Genomic DNA, 15,340 nt, shown 5'->3' with positions numbered 1-15,340 from the left:
CGGGGCGGGCGGGAGAAGCGCTTCCCTCGCCGCCGCCCTCCGCGCCGCGGCCCCCGCCTCGCCTCGGCGGAGCTGTCTCGGGGCGACCGTGCGGGCATAACGCGCCCCGCGCAAAGCAGCGAAACTGTTGCACTCCGGCGCGGCGGCGCCTCCGGCCCGCGGCAGAATCGCTTCTCCTGCGTGCGCTCCGCCGGCGCTGCCAGGAGCGCGGGCGCCTTGAGGGTGTCCGAGCACCTGACTGCTCTGGAGACGGTTACTCTTCTCGCACTGACAACCTCTGCTTCGAGCAATACACAGAGGGTGTTAAAGCTCCTTCTTGCTCTGCGAATATTACAAAATGAAAGTTGCTGCTTTTAGCAAAGAAGCATTCCAGAGCACGTGAGGTCATTGGTGCCTGGGTAGCGAAGAATCACTAAGCAGCCACCTATGTTTCCTTTAAAAATGCTCCGCTTTTATTTGAACTGGGAAAGACTTGTCCAAGAACAATAGAGATCAGTGGAGCAATCTGACCATACCCCAGAGAGCACTTTGCTGAGAAGGCAGCAGCTAAACACTGCATCTCCCTGCCTCGCAAAGCTGGTCATTCAAGATGCAGGCTAGAACTTTTGCAGCAATTGTATCATGTCACCTTTCTTTTATACTTACTTATACTTTCACTTACTACAGGTCTAGCCAGCAGGTAAAGTGACTGTTTCACTGTTGACGCTTGGTAAATGATTTACCATATGGAACAATATTTTTATTCTATTCTTCAAGCCCTCTTAGTGTATTTGAGACATCTGTGCATCATTGGCTTTTAGTTAGGTTTTTTAGCTCATAATGGGCCTGATACAGAACAGAATTACTCATCGGCTCCTCCAAAGTATGTAGAGGGGTAGGTCTTTTCCTAAAGCAATGACAGCTGAATGTCAAAGCATCTTTCTAAATGGAATTTGGGTATTTTAATCCATAACTGTAATCCTACTACCAAAATTAATACCCAAATTCTTCAGGTGTCACATCTCTTTTTCTTAAAGTTTTCACAACAAGTTCTGCTCTGTAATGCTTCATAAATAGAAACATTTCAGCCTTAATCAGGCTGAGTAGCTTGCCTTCACTTTTACTTGAACTTTATCTTGGCTTGGACATCCAGACTAGCTGGAGATCCAGGAACTAAATTTACTTTCCCTCTTCTTACCACTGGATCAGTGCTACAGGGATTCTGAGGGTATGGCGAACAGAGTGGACTTTGCATTAGATAAAGTAGTGAAGCACAGAGGTTGGAAGAGATATGTGCTCCATATCAGGTGGAAGAGATTTGAGCCCAAGTTTCCCCCAGCCATGGGTATGAGTGTTCCTCCTATGAAATGGAAGTAGCAGCCCCCCTGTAACCCTCTGCCATGGCTCAAAAGATAAGAATGACTTCAGGTGAAAGACTTGGCATGTCTGTCTTCTAAGATGCTCTCAGGACATTAATCCCAGCTAAAGGGAAATGCCTTCCAATAGTACTAAGTAAGGTGAATAAATCTCAGAAACGCATGATTTTGAATCATTTTCCTGTCCTCAGCTTTTTCTTGCTGCGTACTTACAGATAGATTCTTTAACAGTGATGCTTGTGTTGGATTTCACTCTCAAGAACCCACCTGCTCCTGTTTCCCTCCAATTCTAGGATTTACTGTCAGCAAAAGCTTCCCAAACACTGTACATAATAGCCCAATTCTCCCCCGACTTCTCAATGTTTTTCCTAAGAAATGATGTTTTCTCTGTAGCTGTCTCTATGTTCGTTATGCAAATTATGCTGCATCCTTGAAAGCCGATTGGGATTTTGCACTTGAATTAAATGAAATAGGGCCCTAGGAAAAGAAATATTTTAATTAAACTAGAATATTAAATAGAAGTAAATGCTTTTCATTGAGAGAGAGCTCTTTAAGTATTCAAGGACACTGCATCATTATTGCTCAGTGATTTAATAGTAATAATAAATAAATCAGCACTGCAATGACTAAACTATTAAAAGCATGATCCAAAGAATGAATCACTCCCAACAAAACCTATTTCTATTTTTCATCCGGTCCTAGGTTAAGATGTGTGTTTATCTGCTCTTTCCATACTCTCATCACAGAACAAGTGGAGTTGTGAATGCTCCACCAAATTAGTCTTTGTAGTTTAATTTGCAGAAAGTCATAAGCATTCAATGAGTTGTTCTGTAAGCAAGCTGTCAGTTTGGAGTCTTCAAAGTAATGACAATTTTCTAGATTCTTTTTGAATCTCTGTTTTTTCCTCTCTAGTTCTTGTTTTGCTGTTAAAAATGTACAGAAATTGTAATCTCAGGTGTCTCTTCAGTGTATGCACTGCAGTGTAGACATGCCAGTAACCTGTGGCTCCCAAGAGGCTGATTCCTCAGTTGAGTATCAGCTGAATTCCCAGCACATACCGGCATTTCTTTGGCTGAAACCTCTTGTGCTGGAATTGGCCACTGAGTTACCTCTATATGCTTTGAGGTTTCCTCGATGAGGGAATCCTTCGGTGCTGGTTAGGCAGGCTTTCCTACCACTTTATCCTGGCAAGGCAGTCTGCGTGAAAGCCAGGAGCTATATTTGGCCTATTGTCTTTTTAACCCATAGCAACTGTTTAAGGTGCATGATGAGTGTTGTTAAACCAATAAATCACACAGTGAATGTGTGATGTGTTTGTTTTCCTTGCTTTTTGGACTTTCTCCAACTACAAACAAGCAATAGAGAAGCTCAGAGCAAAGCCATGCCCATGAGATATGAAGTGTGGTGGCTGTATTTAACCTATGTGTGAAGCAAATTTTTGCTCCTTGGGAGTGCTGTCTTTTGTCTTATATAGTGCTGCACCTCAGTAATATCCCCCCCCCCCGCCACATTTCTGTCTGAGCTTCATGTATTTATTATAAACTTAGCATTGACAATGAGTCAGTGCTTAAACTATCCTGGTATAAATCTTTAGTCCTTTTATCCTCTCTCCATCCTTGTGTATTCAGAAAGACTGCCTCTTGTATTCTTATTTTTTTGCATCCTGGAGACATACCACATGAACATCCACGTGTTATCTGAGAGCAACTGATTAAAAAAAAAAAAAGAAAAAAAGAAAGAAAAATCCCTTATGTTCTTCTCTCCCCAGCATGGATGGATCCAGCATCACATGGAGTGGATCCAGAATGAGTCAGAGAGCAGTGCTGTATTCCAAAATTCCAATTTACGCTACAGCTGGGAAGCGGCATTTAGCATCATGTGGATTTATTTTCTTTTCATGGCAACTCCAAAATAAGTTATGGAAGTCATACAGCCTAATGGGCAGAGTAGATAACAGCAAGCCAAGAAGAACCTGGATTCCCATCTGGGTTGACGCATTGACTCGATTTGATTACCAGGGTGATGGGTGTGGCATTTGGGTCTAGAACATTATATTGACCTTAACTAGATCATTGCACTTTCCTACAGCATAACTGGAAAATATGATTAAGTTTCAGAGCTCTGCTGGTACCTCATAGTCAGCTTTAACTGCTAGTTGACCTACAGTCAGCTTCACTGAACAGACTAATAATGTTAGAGGCATTTATTTGCAACCTTCATTTACAAGAAGAATCCTAAAAGGTTCAAGATATATATAGCTAGAAAAAAATTCACACTCTAGAGCTTATATGTAGATGTAGACTTTTAACTGGTGAGGACCCTCTGCACCTCATGAATTGCAGACTGTAGATATTACTCTGTTTTCAGTAACACGTATGCTTTCTGTATGTCTTTGCATTTATTTCTTTCCTCCTGTATTAGTGTAAACAGAAAGAAGAGTCGTGTGAGTTTTTCCTTTGGATGTGGTCAGTTTAAAAGCAAAACAAATATCCAGAATTAAACTTTTTCCAATCTAGTTGGTGAGTGAATCAGGAGCCTTGCAGGAAGCAGTTATTATGCAAAAGAGGAGAGAAAAAAAATATCTGAGAATACTCCAATGATATGCTGCCTTTTTTCTTTTTCTCTTTTCTTCTCTTCTGTTCTGTTCTGTTCTGTTCTATTCTATTCTATTTCCTTCTAGGGGGTAGAGAAGAGGAAAATTATCCATTTTCCTGGAATGTCTCCTTCCAAAAATCCTGGACACTTTGCAGCCCTGAGTCTGATCTCATCTTTCATCAGCATAACTCAGGACTAAATTCACTCCAAACAGAAAGCCTAGGATTAACTAAAAATTATACAAAATTAAGGCAGGCTGTCATGAAATGAGAGACTTGTGCCTGTTCTCAGCTTATCTGTATTTAGTGACTTTGAGGGACCTAAGCACATGTTTAAAGATAGACTGCTATGAAAATGCTTTCTTGAAAAAAGTACTTTCCTAAAGTCTAAATCTAGGGTCAGATCAAGACTTTTAAAAGTTAAATGCAGTTCTGAGGGCTGATGTGGCCAAATATTCCAGCTTAATCTTGGCTAGAATTTTAATACTTTGAAGAGCTAGATCTAATGGTATGTGCCTACCTAGCCTGTTATATTCCCTTGGAATTTATCAATGACACAATCCATATAATTGTGGTTACTTTTTGTGTGGCTGAAATCCTTTTTTGGTTTTGCAAGGGAGAGACTGCAAAGGGGGAGAATGTAAAAAATTCTTTCTCAACCAAAGAAAAAAAGTTGATTTGCTTTTTCCTTCCACAATGAAGAATTAAAACAATGTCTGTTGCTCTCATGCTTAATGTCAGAATCCCTGCTAAAAAACAGTATGAAGAAATATGATGATTTTTTCATATGGAACTTATTCCCTGTAATTTTATAATATACATATGGGAGGTTTTGTGAAGACTTATACTATAAAAGGCTTTAGAGCGGTGTAATAAAGGAAATCTATGTTCATAACATCCTGTTTGGCTTGAAAAGAGCTAAACAGCTACACTTAATGGAAGGTAAATAAAGTGAATGGACAATGGCAAAGAGCAATATGCTGTTGCAAATGTGTTTTCTTGGAGAAGTCCAGAAAGAGTCAGTCTCAACTATAAGGTTCTCCCACTATTTTTCTGACTTTCTTCACAATCCGTGCCATTAGAGGATGTAACATTCCCACACTCAGGCTCTCAATTTTAAAAGAAGTCTTCCACCTGCATATAAGATATTGATCCTTTATTCAGTTCTATGACTGTTATTTTGCTTGGGCAGGTACCTGAAAATGTTTATTAAAAACATAAATAAATCTTCAAAGCAACTACACTGTGTCCTACTTACAGTGTGATGATATGTTACCTCAGTGAAAATCCCTCATTTAATAGAAATCAGGGGAGATATACTTAGCAGAAAAAAAATATGTTTTCCATATTTTTTAAAATCTTAGTGTGAAGCTCACATAAGATATGGATCACCATGATTTATTGCTTCATTTTATGTATTAATTAGTTGCAAAACAGTGGACTTTTTTTCTCATTCAAAAACGTTATTATTAATTTATTAACTACAGCAGCATCAGGAGGTCCCAGTCACTCAATAACGAAGGTCCTCCTGTATTCAGCTCTAGTGATGTATCTAATTAAACAGACAAACAAAACATATACAACCATAATGTGGGACAAGGATCAGCAAGCACTGAGACTGAGAGTCATGGATGCATCAAGAAAGCAAATAATAATAAATAGTTTTATTTGGTAGAATAAACAGCAGTCTCAACCCGTTTTTTGATTGATGAATGATGTAAGCATCACAGTAGACCTGAACTCATGATGAGATCCCCTGTTGTGAAAGATAAATATCCAATTTGGCCTAGTGCCTAAATAAATTATTTACATTGAATTAACATGACTTTTGGTTCCTGTGGCCTCCTTAGGTTAGCAGATTAATTTCTGAATGACACAGCTTCACTTTATTCTTGGGAGGCATGTTATAAGGAAGTTAGAGGATTTTCTGGAGGCACAAAGTTTCCACATGAGAAATCTGGAATTCTGGGATCCATTGAGCCACATAATACTTTGAATCAGAGGCTCTTAACATTTTTGTTTCAACTGGAGTAGAACGCCTTATCTTAGAAAATATCTATTAGAAATAGTATACAGAAACATAAGCTTAACAAGAAGGAGAAAAGATATTTCAATTTATTCATCTATGGAACAGGCACACCAATTTTCATCTGATCTGCACCTATCTCTGCACATTTACAGCGAGAACAGCTGTTGTCACCCAGGTGAAAGGAGCTATCTGAAAGCAAAATACTGCAAGCCATTAAGCTGCAGGAACAGATTAATTCAAAGGAACAGAAACCCAGAGTCTTATTAGTTCACTCAAAAGGCTGAGCTAATCAGAGAAGATATCTTTATTGCCTCCATTCCCTTCCTGAACCCCAAATTTAACATATAATTTTTGTAAAGTGTTATTTTCCAATAGATTTCTAAATCTGCATGACTTTGGTTGAGAGTTATAACTTAAGAAAACACAGTTTCTGGCTGGGATTCCATTAAAATACTCTTGTGTGAGGGCGTTGATAAAGATCCCGTTAATTACAGGAAAACCATCCACAGAGGATTTTGTTTTGTTTTGTTTTGTTTCTTTAAATTTTACACAAGTCACAATACATTTCCCATTAACATGAAGCGCTCTGGAGATGAGAGATGAACTTATGCTAGAACCAGTAGATGCAGCTGCTGTGCTGAGGAGCTGGACAGTCTCCGTTGGGAATGATGGCAGCATAGAACAACCACTAGGTTGCGAAAAATTCAAGATGTAACACACTACATCTTCGATTGGTGTAAATTAGAGAAGCTTAATTGGAATTACTGGAGTAATTTTTAATAGCTAAGGGATGTAGTATGCTTTTAGAAGCAGCCAGCAACTTTTTCAGTGTACACTCAAAGTGTTTTGAGGAATAGAGCTGTAAAGAGAAGCTAGTAAGCAAGTGCTGTTGCTCCTCAAGCCGTGCCTGGATGAGATGAGTGATTAAGATATGATCCCCAAAAGCTAGAAGTCTTGCAGAAGGCTGCTATTTGGGATCACAGTTATGAGCTGTCTTAGCAGACAGGTGTCTATGTAAGGTCAGTCTTTTGTTTCGAAAAATATATACATATATGTATATAAAAGTGTGTATATATATGCATGTGTGTATGTGTATATATATGCATATTATAAGCATATCTTTTAGCGGTTCACATGCTTGCTTTTCTCTGAGGTGACCTCAAATTGTGACTTGCAAGAGCGTGCCCGAGTCCTGGTGCAGCTGGGTATTCTGGCTTTCACAGTCGCTGCACTTCTGCTTTTCTGTGAGTGCTTCATTAGCAGTGGCTCGACAGAGAGCAGCTGGATGGCTCAGTGGTTAGAGCACCCGAGAGATTTCTCTTCATGGATCTCTCATTAATAATTTGATGTTGATATCTACTGTTGGATACAGAACTACAAATTGAATCAGCCGTTAGAGTAGAGGTCCAACCCTATCTGTTCCGGAGGGGGAGCTCTAAACTCGGAGTAGCTGGGTGAAGGAGGTTGGGAAATCTTCCTCTAGGTTCACTTTGTGGGAGAACTGGGTGTGCTTTGAGCATGCCTACCCACCTGGGTTTTACAAGGAACAGGGGAAGAGCAACACCTATTTTCTGAATGCCACAAGCACCAACCTGCTTTGGATGACCACAGCTTTGGTGTATGTGCACCCGGGAGCGGGAGCCTGTGTACCGAGGGGAACGCCTTGTCAAGGAGCTTTGACCATATACAGGTCTCAGCAACAGAAAAAGACGCTTTCCTATGTTGGTCTGGACCTGGTTGGCTAAAGAGGCAGTTAATATCATAAACCTCTGTTATGAATCTGATCTTTTGGCAAAAACAATTTTATAAACAGGGATGCTTTACCTAACTACTGATTGAATCACTGTAGTCTGTTTATCTGGTGTCTTATACAGTATATAACACTGTCAGAACTGAGGTTTTCTCAGACCTGAGTAAATCCGAGGTGTTTATTTTAAGACTCAATTTATTATTTTTTAAATCGAGCTCAAAGTTTTAAAGGCTTTAAGGCAAAGCTCACTGGGAGCCATATTTGGAAGGCTGGTCCCAGCTAATTGAGGAAAAAATGAGAGAACTGATTCATCCCAGTGAATTACTAACATTGTCCAGGTTTAAGGGTCTTTTAAGCCCTCTTTCTAGAAGAAAGGATGCATTTACATGTGCTGTTCCTTGCTACCTATCTTTTTAAGATGAGTGTCCTGGATAATATTGTTTGCAGTGCATAGATTTATTCTGGAGTTATGACTTTGTGGTTATAATCTCCAGTGACATGTACAAAAAGCAGACATATATTATGTCATAAAGCTGCCTCAGAGAGAAAAAGGTAAAAATGAATCTATAGTAAAGAAATATCTTTCCCAATATTATACCCAGGCTGCATGAACACTTTTCAGTGAAATAAGTTTAGTCATCTTATGGGAAGACTTTCCACCTTCAGATAAAATCATAATAGACTGCACAGGTTGAAGACTGCTTAAATTCACTCATAAAATATGTGAGGAGGCAAATGATAGATCTCTGTTATTAAGGTATTCCTCTGGAGAGGAGCAAAAAAGAAAGGTAGGAATTTTCAAAGAGATTTATACTTTCAAGTACGGATCAATGTTGTGCTGTGCTCACAAGCCCAAAGCGCCTGTGTGTTTCCTGTAGATCATTGCTTTCCTAAATGGCAGTATGAGCGCTAGAACGAAACGGAGATCAATTGCCTTGATGGTTCTTAAAATCCAATGTGGTGGTGCTGAGTATGCAGAGAAATTATTGTGCTTTGGCTCCCACAGTGATGGCAGCTTCTCTCCCTCTCGCTTTTTTAATTTGGTGTTGTGCAGAGATGTGTAAGAACAAGGAGTAAATACTTAAGCACAAAACACTGCTGAAAGCTCAAATACCAGTTTCCTTACCTTATCGTGGCCTGAGAGCAAAGCTGGAAGGGGCAGCAGTGAACAGTGCAGGGAAATTACTGCTCTTAGTCCCAAATGCCTGGTTTCATAGAGGGAAGAAGAAGAGGGGGGAAAAAAAGAGAAAGAAAAAAGGCAGCCAAACTTGTCATATTCTTGGTATGATCTTGGTTTATCTCTGTCTCTTCCACTGTGCTGAGCCCATGGTGACTGCCAGTGTGTCTTCCTGTGGCCCGAGGACTTCCTTCTGCTAGGTGAAGTTACCCACCCTCATGCTTTTGCTGCAGCATTTCTCCAGGTAGTTTTAAGCCGCAGTACACCCCTCTCCAGCCTTCGTCTTCTTCCCTTCTTAAATTCTATCTCCTTTTGCTGTTACAATTTAAATCTCTTTCAGTGCCTTGGTGAAAACTCCAGGCACAGTTTTGTTGCATGCTGTTAAATCCTAGTGATAGTCGTGCAGGGGAAGCTTCATTCCCCAAGGGTGCCGCACTCAGCCGTGGTTTTGCGTGTGTGGTGTTAAGGTGTTAAAAGGCAGACAACTCAGAAATAGGCAGTTTCTGGTCTAGTGTCAAATTTTCATGACAATGGTAAAAAAAAAAAAGCCTTTCTTTGTGATAGCATTTACACCACTCATCTCGCTGGTGTATCTCTACTATGATTGATCTGAGCTGAAATATGCATGGTAATTTTCTTGGAACAGAGCAGGATGTACTTATATTTTTATTGTAGGTTATCACAGTGTTTTAATAATATCTACCTTAGTGAGTGACAGGAGAAAAAAAATCCATTTTGTCCCTTTTGTCCTTTTCTTCCCTGCAAGTAAGGTAAATACCATTAAAATGACATGAGAAGAGCATTTTGGAATGTGTTTGGGTTCATTATGATGGTTTTCTATTCAGGAATTCACATGACACAAAGACAAGTGGGATCTGACACCTCCAAGATAAAAGTATCAGACTGTCTATAAAGTGCCGGACTCGTCCGTATAAGTGACTTTGTGTGTGAGGCTGGAATAACTGGGACACACTGACTTTGAGGAGAAGTCACATTGCTATCTTTGGTGCAAGCATCAGCAAAGAATACCACTGTCCTTTGAGATGCCCTTGGGGGAATCTCACAAGGTCTCACCACGGGCACAGTATTATCCCTATTGTCTATTTGTTTTCATTCTTTTCTCAGCAAAATAGCACTTTGACGCTTGGAAGGCATGGCCTTTTCAAACTGCTGTCTCTCCTCATTCATCCTTCAACTACACAGGAGGAAAGGTGTGAGTGCAAGTGCTTAGAAACGTTGAAATAGTGCTGGAAGTGGTTGGAGAAACTCGAGTGACCTCTGGGGAAACAAAGGTTGTTCTATAGCTGTATGTAGTTCTGTAGTGTTCTGCAAGATGTTATATTCAGATGGACCAGGATCCTCAGACTCTCCAGTGTTTTCTCCTAGATATAGGTAGCTTTTTTGATCGAATCTATCTAGTTTTATTAGATCCACATGGTGGGGCCTAATCTGAGTTTCAAATATGTGGCCTCCCAGAAAGCTTCCCAGATTTGGCCTGCTTGTGTGCCACTGCTCCAAAATAAAGCTCTGTGAGGCTGTGGAGGCAGCAACAGCTGCTGAGAGCTCTTTATTTCCCAAATATGCTCAAACTGAAGATGTGGTCTCAGGGTGGTGATTGTTTTTTTTCCTCTCCTTTTTCTGCTATCTGGAACTTCATTAGGCTGAGAGAAGGTATCAAAAAGGCATTTGAATTTTGACCAGTGTTTGCAGTGTGCTTGTGTCCCTAAAAAGAGATGGTGGCGGTTGAGGTTTTCTGATTTGTATGCACCTTTGAAGTAGTGTGTTCCAGTTGTGGTTCACAAAATGTAGCTTGGAAATGCTGATACAGAACAACTTTATTTCCTTTTTCTGAAGCTGGGTTGTTTGACGAAAACTTTCTCATTTCAGTGTGGGAAGTTATTATTTTTTTTTTCCAATTTCAGATGACAGGTGATGCAATTTGATGGAAAAGATGTTACAAAAAATGGACAAGTCATTTTTATTAAGGGAGTAGCAGAATCTCCATTTCCTAGTGTCCTCAGATAGTGAGTCCTATCTGGAAACTATGCACTAGTCTACAGATAAGCTATTGGATTCAGTATAAGGGTAATCAGGTAAGTTCTGTGGTCTGTTTAACACAGGAATTGCTCAAATGTCCCTCTATTAATCTGCAATGTGAAAAACTTTTCACAATCATTTAAACATTTTGCCTGAAAGATGTACGTTACTTTGGCTGTATATGTTTCCCACGAACTGACCATATTCTGTGCTTAATGATTCTGGAAACAAATGTGGATGGCCTTTGAAAGCAATGTGGGGTGGGTTTGGATGGTTTAGAGATCAAGGTTTCTGGCCTGAAAGGGAAAATTGCGCTTGTGTAGCATTAGAAATAATGTTTTAATCTTGTCATTTGTTTGGATAGCGTGAGACTGTCACCTGTCTGCTTGTGGAAACTTGCTGTACTGTTCTACCATACTGAAAGTATTAAAAAAAAAAAGAAAAAGAAAAAAGATGAGTTGAGTAGAACCTAATTTATAAATCAACTCATCTTACTTTACTTAATTGCACTATATTCTGTGTTGGGATGCCCAGGTAGAAGTCCTAGTGAAGTCAGAGGACGTGCTTAGCATTCAGCAGTTTTCCCCAAGATTATTCTAAGAGAAAGATATCACCTAATACTGAAGCCTGCTCTGGCCTGATAAGGTTTGTCTACATGCAGAAGTCAGCACGCTGCTGGGTGCACGGAGCGGTGCCTTTACAGCGACACTCTGCATGACCAGTCTCGGGGTATACATGCTACCTCTGCTTTCCAAGAGAAGCAAGCCTGCTTCTCTAATTAAAAGGCTTCTAATGTACACTTTTATGGGAAGTGACTCAGGGCAGTCTGTATGCTGCTGATCCGCTCCTTCACTCACTGTGCCCTGACGCTCTCCTGTTGAGAAGCCATCGGGATTTCAGTTGTAAGGTCTTGCTCAGTTATTCCTACAAGTGCCACAAACAGTGTCTGTGAGATATAGAGAGCCCAAATGCTACGAAGCAGAGCTCTGTGCTCATTGGAGTGAATATAATATTTTCACTGAATGTCAACCCTTCTGTTGATGTTCGTGTATTTATTTGTATCACAGCAACACATAAAAATCCAATCTGAGATTATGGCTTCAATTTGCTCAGTTAACATCTGAGGAGAGAGCTCAAAGAAAAGCAATAAAATGAGAAGGGAGGATCTGGTCAGATTAGATTTATGAAGAAAAATTTAAGGATTTGAGTGTTCATAGCTTGTTTAACAAAGAAGACCTGACTGTAAATACTTCAAAATTTTAATTCCAAAAAACAGCAGAGGATTTTCCTAGTGGTAAAGTTAGGCTATCAGCTCAGGAGACCTCATGTTAAGTCCATGATATATGTCCCTGAGCAAATTGTTTATGTTCAGATCCTAGCAAATTCCTAAAGGCACCCAACTGCTACTTCTTTGTCTATGTCCTTAATTGTTAGTCAGCTGAGGTTGCAAACCACCTAATTTAGACAATTAACTTGCTAAATACCTTTGCAGGTCTGAATCTTGGCATCTACTTGCCTCAGCAATATGTGTGTAAATGGATATACAATCACCCTATATATAGGGTCAGGAGAATGATGGATTCAGAATATATGGGCATTCAGAAGCTGTGATAATGAGAGCCATGGAATTACACTGAATAGATTAAAAAGAAAATATAGTCAAAATAGGATTTATTTTACGTGTCTTTAGTGTAAGGTGGCCAGCTAAGCTTCCACCACGTTCAGTACAGAGAGATAAGGTGTTCTTCAGGACAGTGCATCCCACTCAGAGATAGTTATCTAAGGCAGGGGATGAATTCACCCCAGCAGTGCTTGTCTCCTTCTCTGGAGGGAGCCAAGACAATGTCTGTATTTTGGATGGCTGAAGCTACGCAAAATGAATGCTGTCTTAAGGATGAAATAGAATCAACTCAACCTGATTTTAATGAGGGAGGGGAGAGCTCTTGGTGTGCTTTCTGAAATGTTCTCTCAAAAAATTACAGAAATCATCTCAAAGAACTTGTGTTTTCCTGCTGTTATATCTTATTAGAAGTTCAGGAAATCCTCTGTGGAAAAAGCAGGAACATGATAGAGGTCTCACTCCTCCACATTCTGTGACACAGTCCTTTTGTGCAGACTAGCAACATCCCAACAAAATTCCACCGTGCGAGAACTAGTAAGAAATACTGTATCTATTAAGGACTACATATTCCAAGTTGCATAATACTGTATTTGGAAATCTGGACCTTAGTAGTTCAGTGTGAGCCGAACTCTTCTGGAAATCTATTTCTAATGTCTTTTTCTTTAATAATACGGCTTCATGCTAACTGGAACAGTCTGTTACTTTTAAGTCATACTACCTACCTGACAATGACTTACCCTTACAGAAATTACAATTTGGGGCACTGTGAGTTAAAAAAAACACTCACAAAGTAGGAAAATGAAAATTATATGATGGAAAGACTACAAAAATGCTGGGAACTTCCATTAGAGCTGCTGGAGGTCCATGTGCAAAGCAGCTGTAGGATGGTGAGGCTCTGAGGTTGAGCAATGAGGGAGAATGAAGGAGACTGTGATGACCCGTCTGAGGCCCCTGCTAACCCATACAATTGCACAAGTTTGCATTTCAAAGAAAGATGAGCTTAATTAGTTTACCCTTCTGTAGGCGTGACTCAACGATAGAGTTCTCCCTTGTATTATTAGGTTGGTTACCCCGTGGGACAGCAGTCTCTTTCTGTGACTAGTTTGCTCTTTTTGGTTTCCACTCTTCAAAGAAAACACTTGCTTTCATGCTTTGTCCCTGTTGTTTTGGAAGGTCCCACCTCCAACCTCGACAGAATTCATCTTCACACAGCTGGATGCTCATTTTCCTCACAACTGCTTGTCACTTACCTACTTCACTGACTTTGCAGGGAAGGGGAGAGTGAGTCCCTTTGCTATGGCAGGACCCTACCTGCTGGTTCAACTTCTAGTAAAGAAGCAGGGAAAAGTGAGCAACGAGCCCCTTCAGTGGTAGGGATCTGATGTCAGAGAGCCTGTGGATAGTTATGAAACTTATGATAAAGAATGTCAAAGTATACTGAATTCAGAACAGCAAAAAAATTTTTTTTTCAGGAATTTGATTTTATTGCTTTTTACTGACCTTTCAGACTCATTGCTTTGGGCCCTGCATCATCAAGAAATCAGAGGTGAGTTGTCCTAAGTTTACAGGATGATTTAGTGTTCACAGAAGGGATCTAAAAGCTGCAGGGGCTTTTGCCAGGTGTGGAGCACTCGTGATTCACCTCCTCTCAAATAAAGGAAGGATGTGAAATAAGAACCCTCACATTCAAGAGCAATCATTGGGTTGCAAGGTTATGAACTTATGAGACCACTGCAAATGTCTCTGGTCATCTTCAGTCTTGGCAGGATTCAGCCAGTGCATTGGATGGGAGATGTGCCAATCTTTGGTTCCCCAGAGAGCCTAGACATGAACTAGGCATTACGTTACTGGGCACTGTTAGGACTCAAGGCTGTTCCTGCTGCCAAAGGATCATAGCTGAGTCACTTAAAGCCTGATAGTTAACACTTGAGGGGAACAGAGATGAAGATTATAAAATTTCCACCGAGACCGACTTGTCCCAGGCTCTCTAAACACTCAGGAGCCCTAATCCTTTCTGTGACTCCAACCCTGTGCATTCACATCATAAGCACCTACTTCAGGGGCTCTGAGTCACCCTCTGTAGGTACCTACCTCTTTCTTCTGGCTTAGGAATCTCACCTAGATCCCTAATGTGGGCAGTGAAAGGCACTTCCAGGTGCCCAGTGCTTCAGACACAAGGAGGACAACTCTATGCATAATTGTTCACAGAGTAAAGCCCTGTTCATCCACACCTCACAGCAGGTGGCTGTAAGACACAATACGGAGAACAGAGAGAAAACAGACATCAGTGACAGGCACACAAGGCTGCCTATATATAGCTACAGAGCTGATGTGCTCTGCTCATTACTTATCCTATTCATAACTCCCCCATCTTCAGCTCCCTCTGACTGTTTTATCCATCTGATGTCATTCAGTACACACTTAAACTATTAACTGCTGGGAGGTGGGCCTATTTCATCCCTCTTTGTGGTGGGTGTAGCACTATAGGGCCCTGCCCCTGACTGGGACCTCTAGATACTATACCAGTATAAATAATACATAAAAATAGATCAGCAATATAACATCCATCAAGCAAACCAGAGACCTAAACAGACTTTTGGTATTGAATTGCTCTACTGTCTAATGTGTGGTTCATGTAATAACTTGCTGTAGATATCTGAGTTAAAAACAGAAGGCAGCACACTCAAAGCCATATATCTCTGTGCTATGTCTGCGGGACTTGGGGTTAGTCTATAATTACTAAAATTGGGAAGTCTGCCAAAGATGATTTATAGGTA

This window comes from Rhea americana, unplaced genomic scaffold (genome assembly GCF_003343005.1).
Source record: "Rhea americana isolate MKP2758 unplaced genomic scaffold, rheAme1 scaffold_1, whole genome shotgun sequence".
NCBI classification, from domain to species: domain Eukaryota; kingdom Metazoa; phylum Chordata; class Aves; order Rheiformes; family Rheidae; genus Rhea; species Rhea americana.
The sequence above is the reverse complement of the archived record's forward strand: the minus strand, read 5'-3'. Positions refer to the sequence as shown.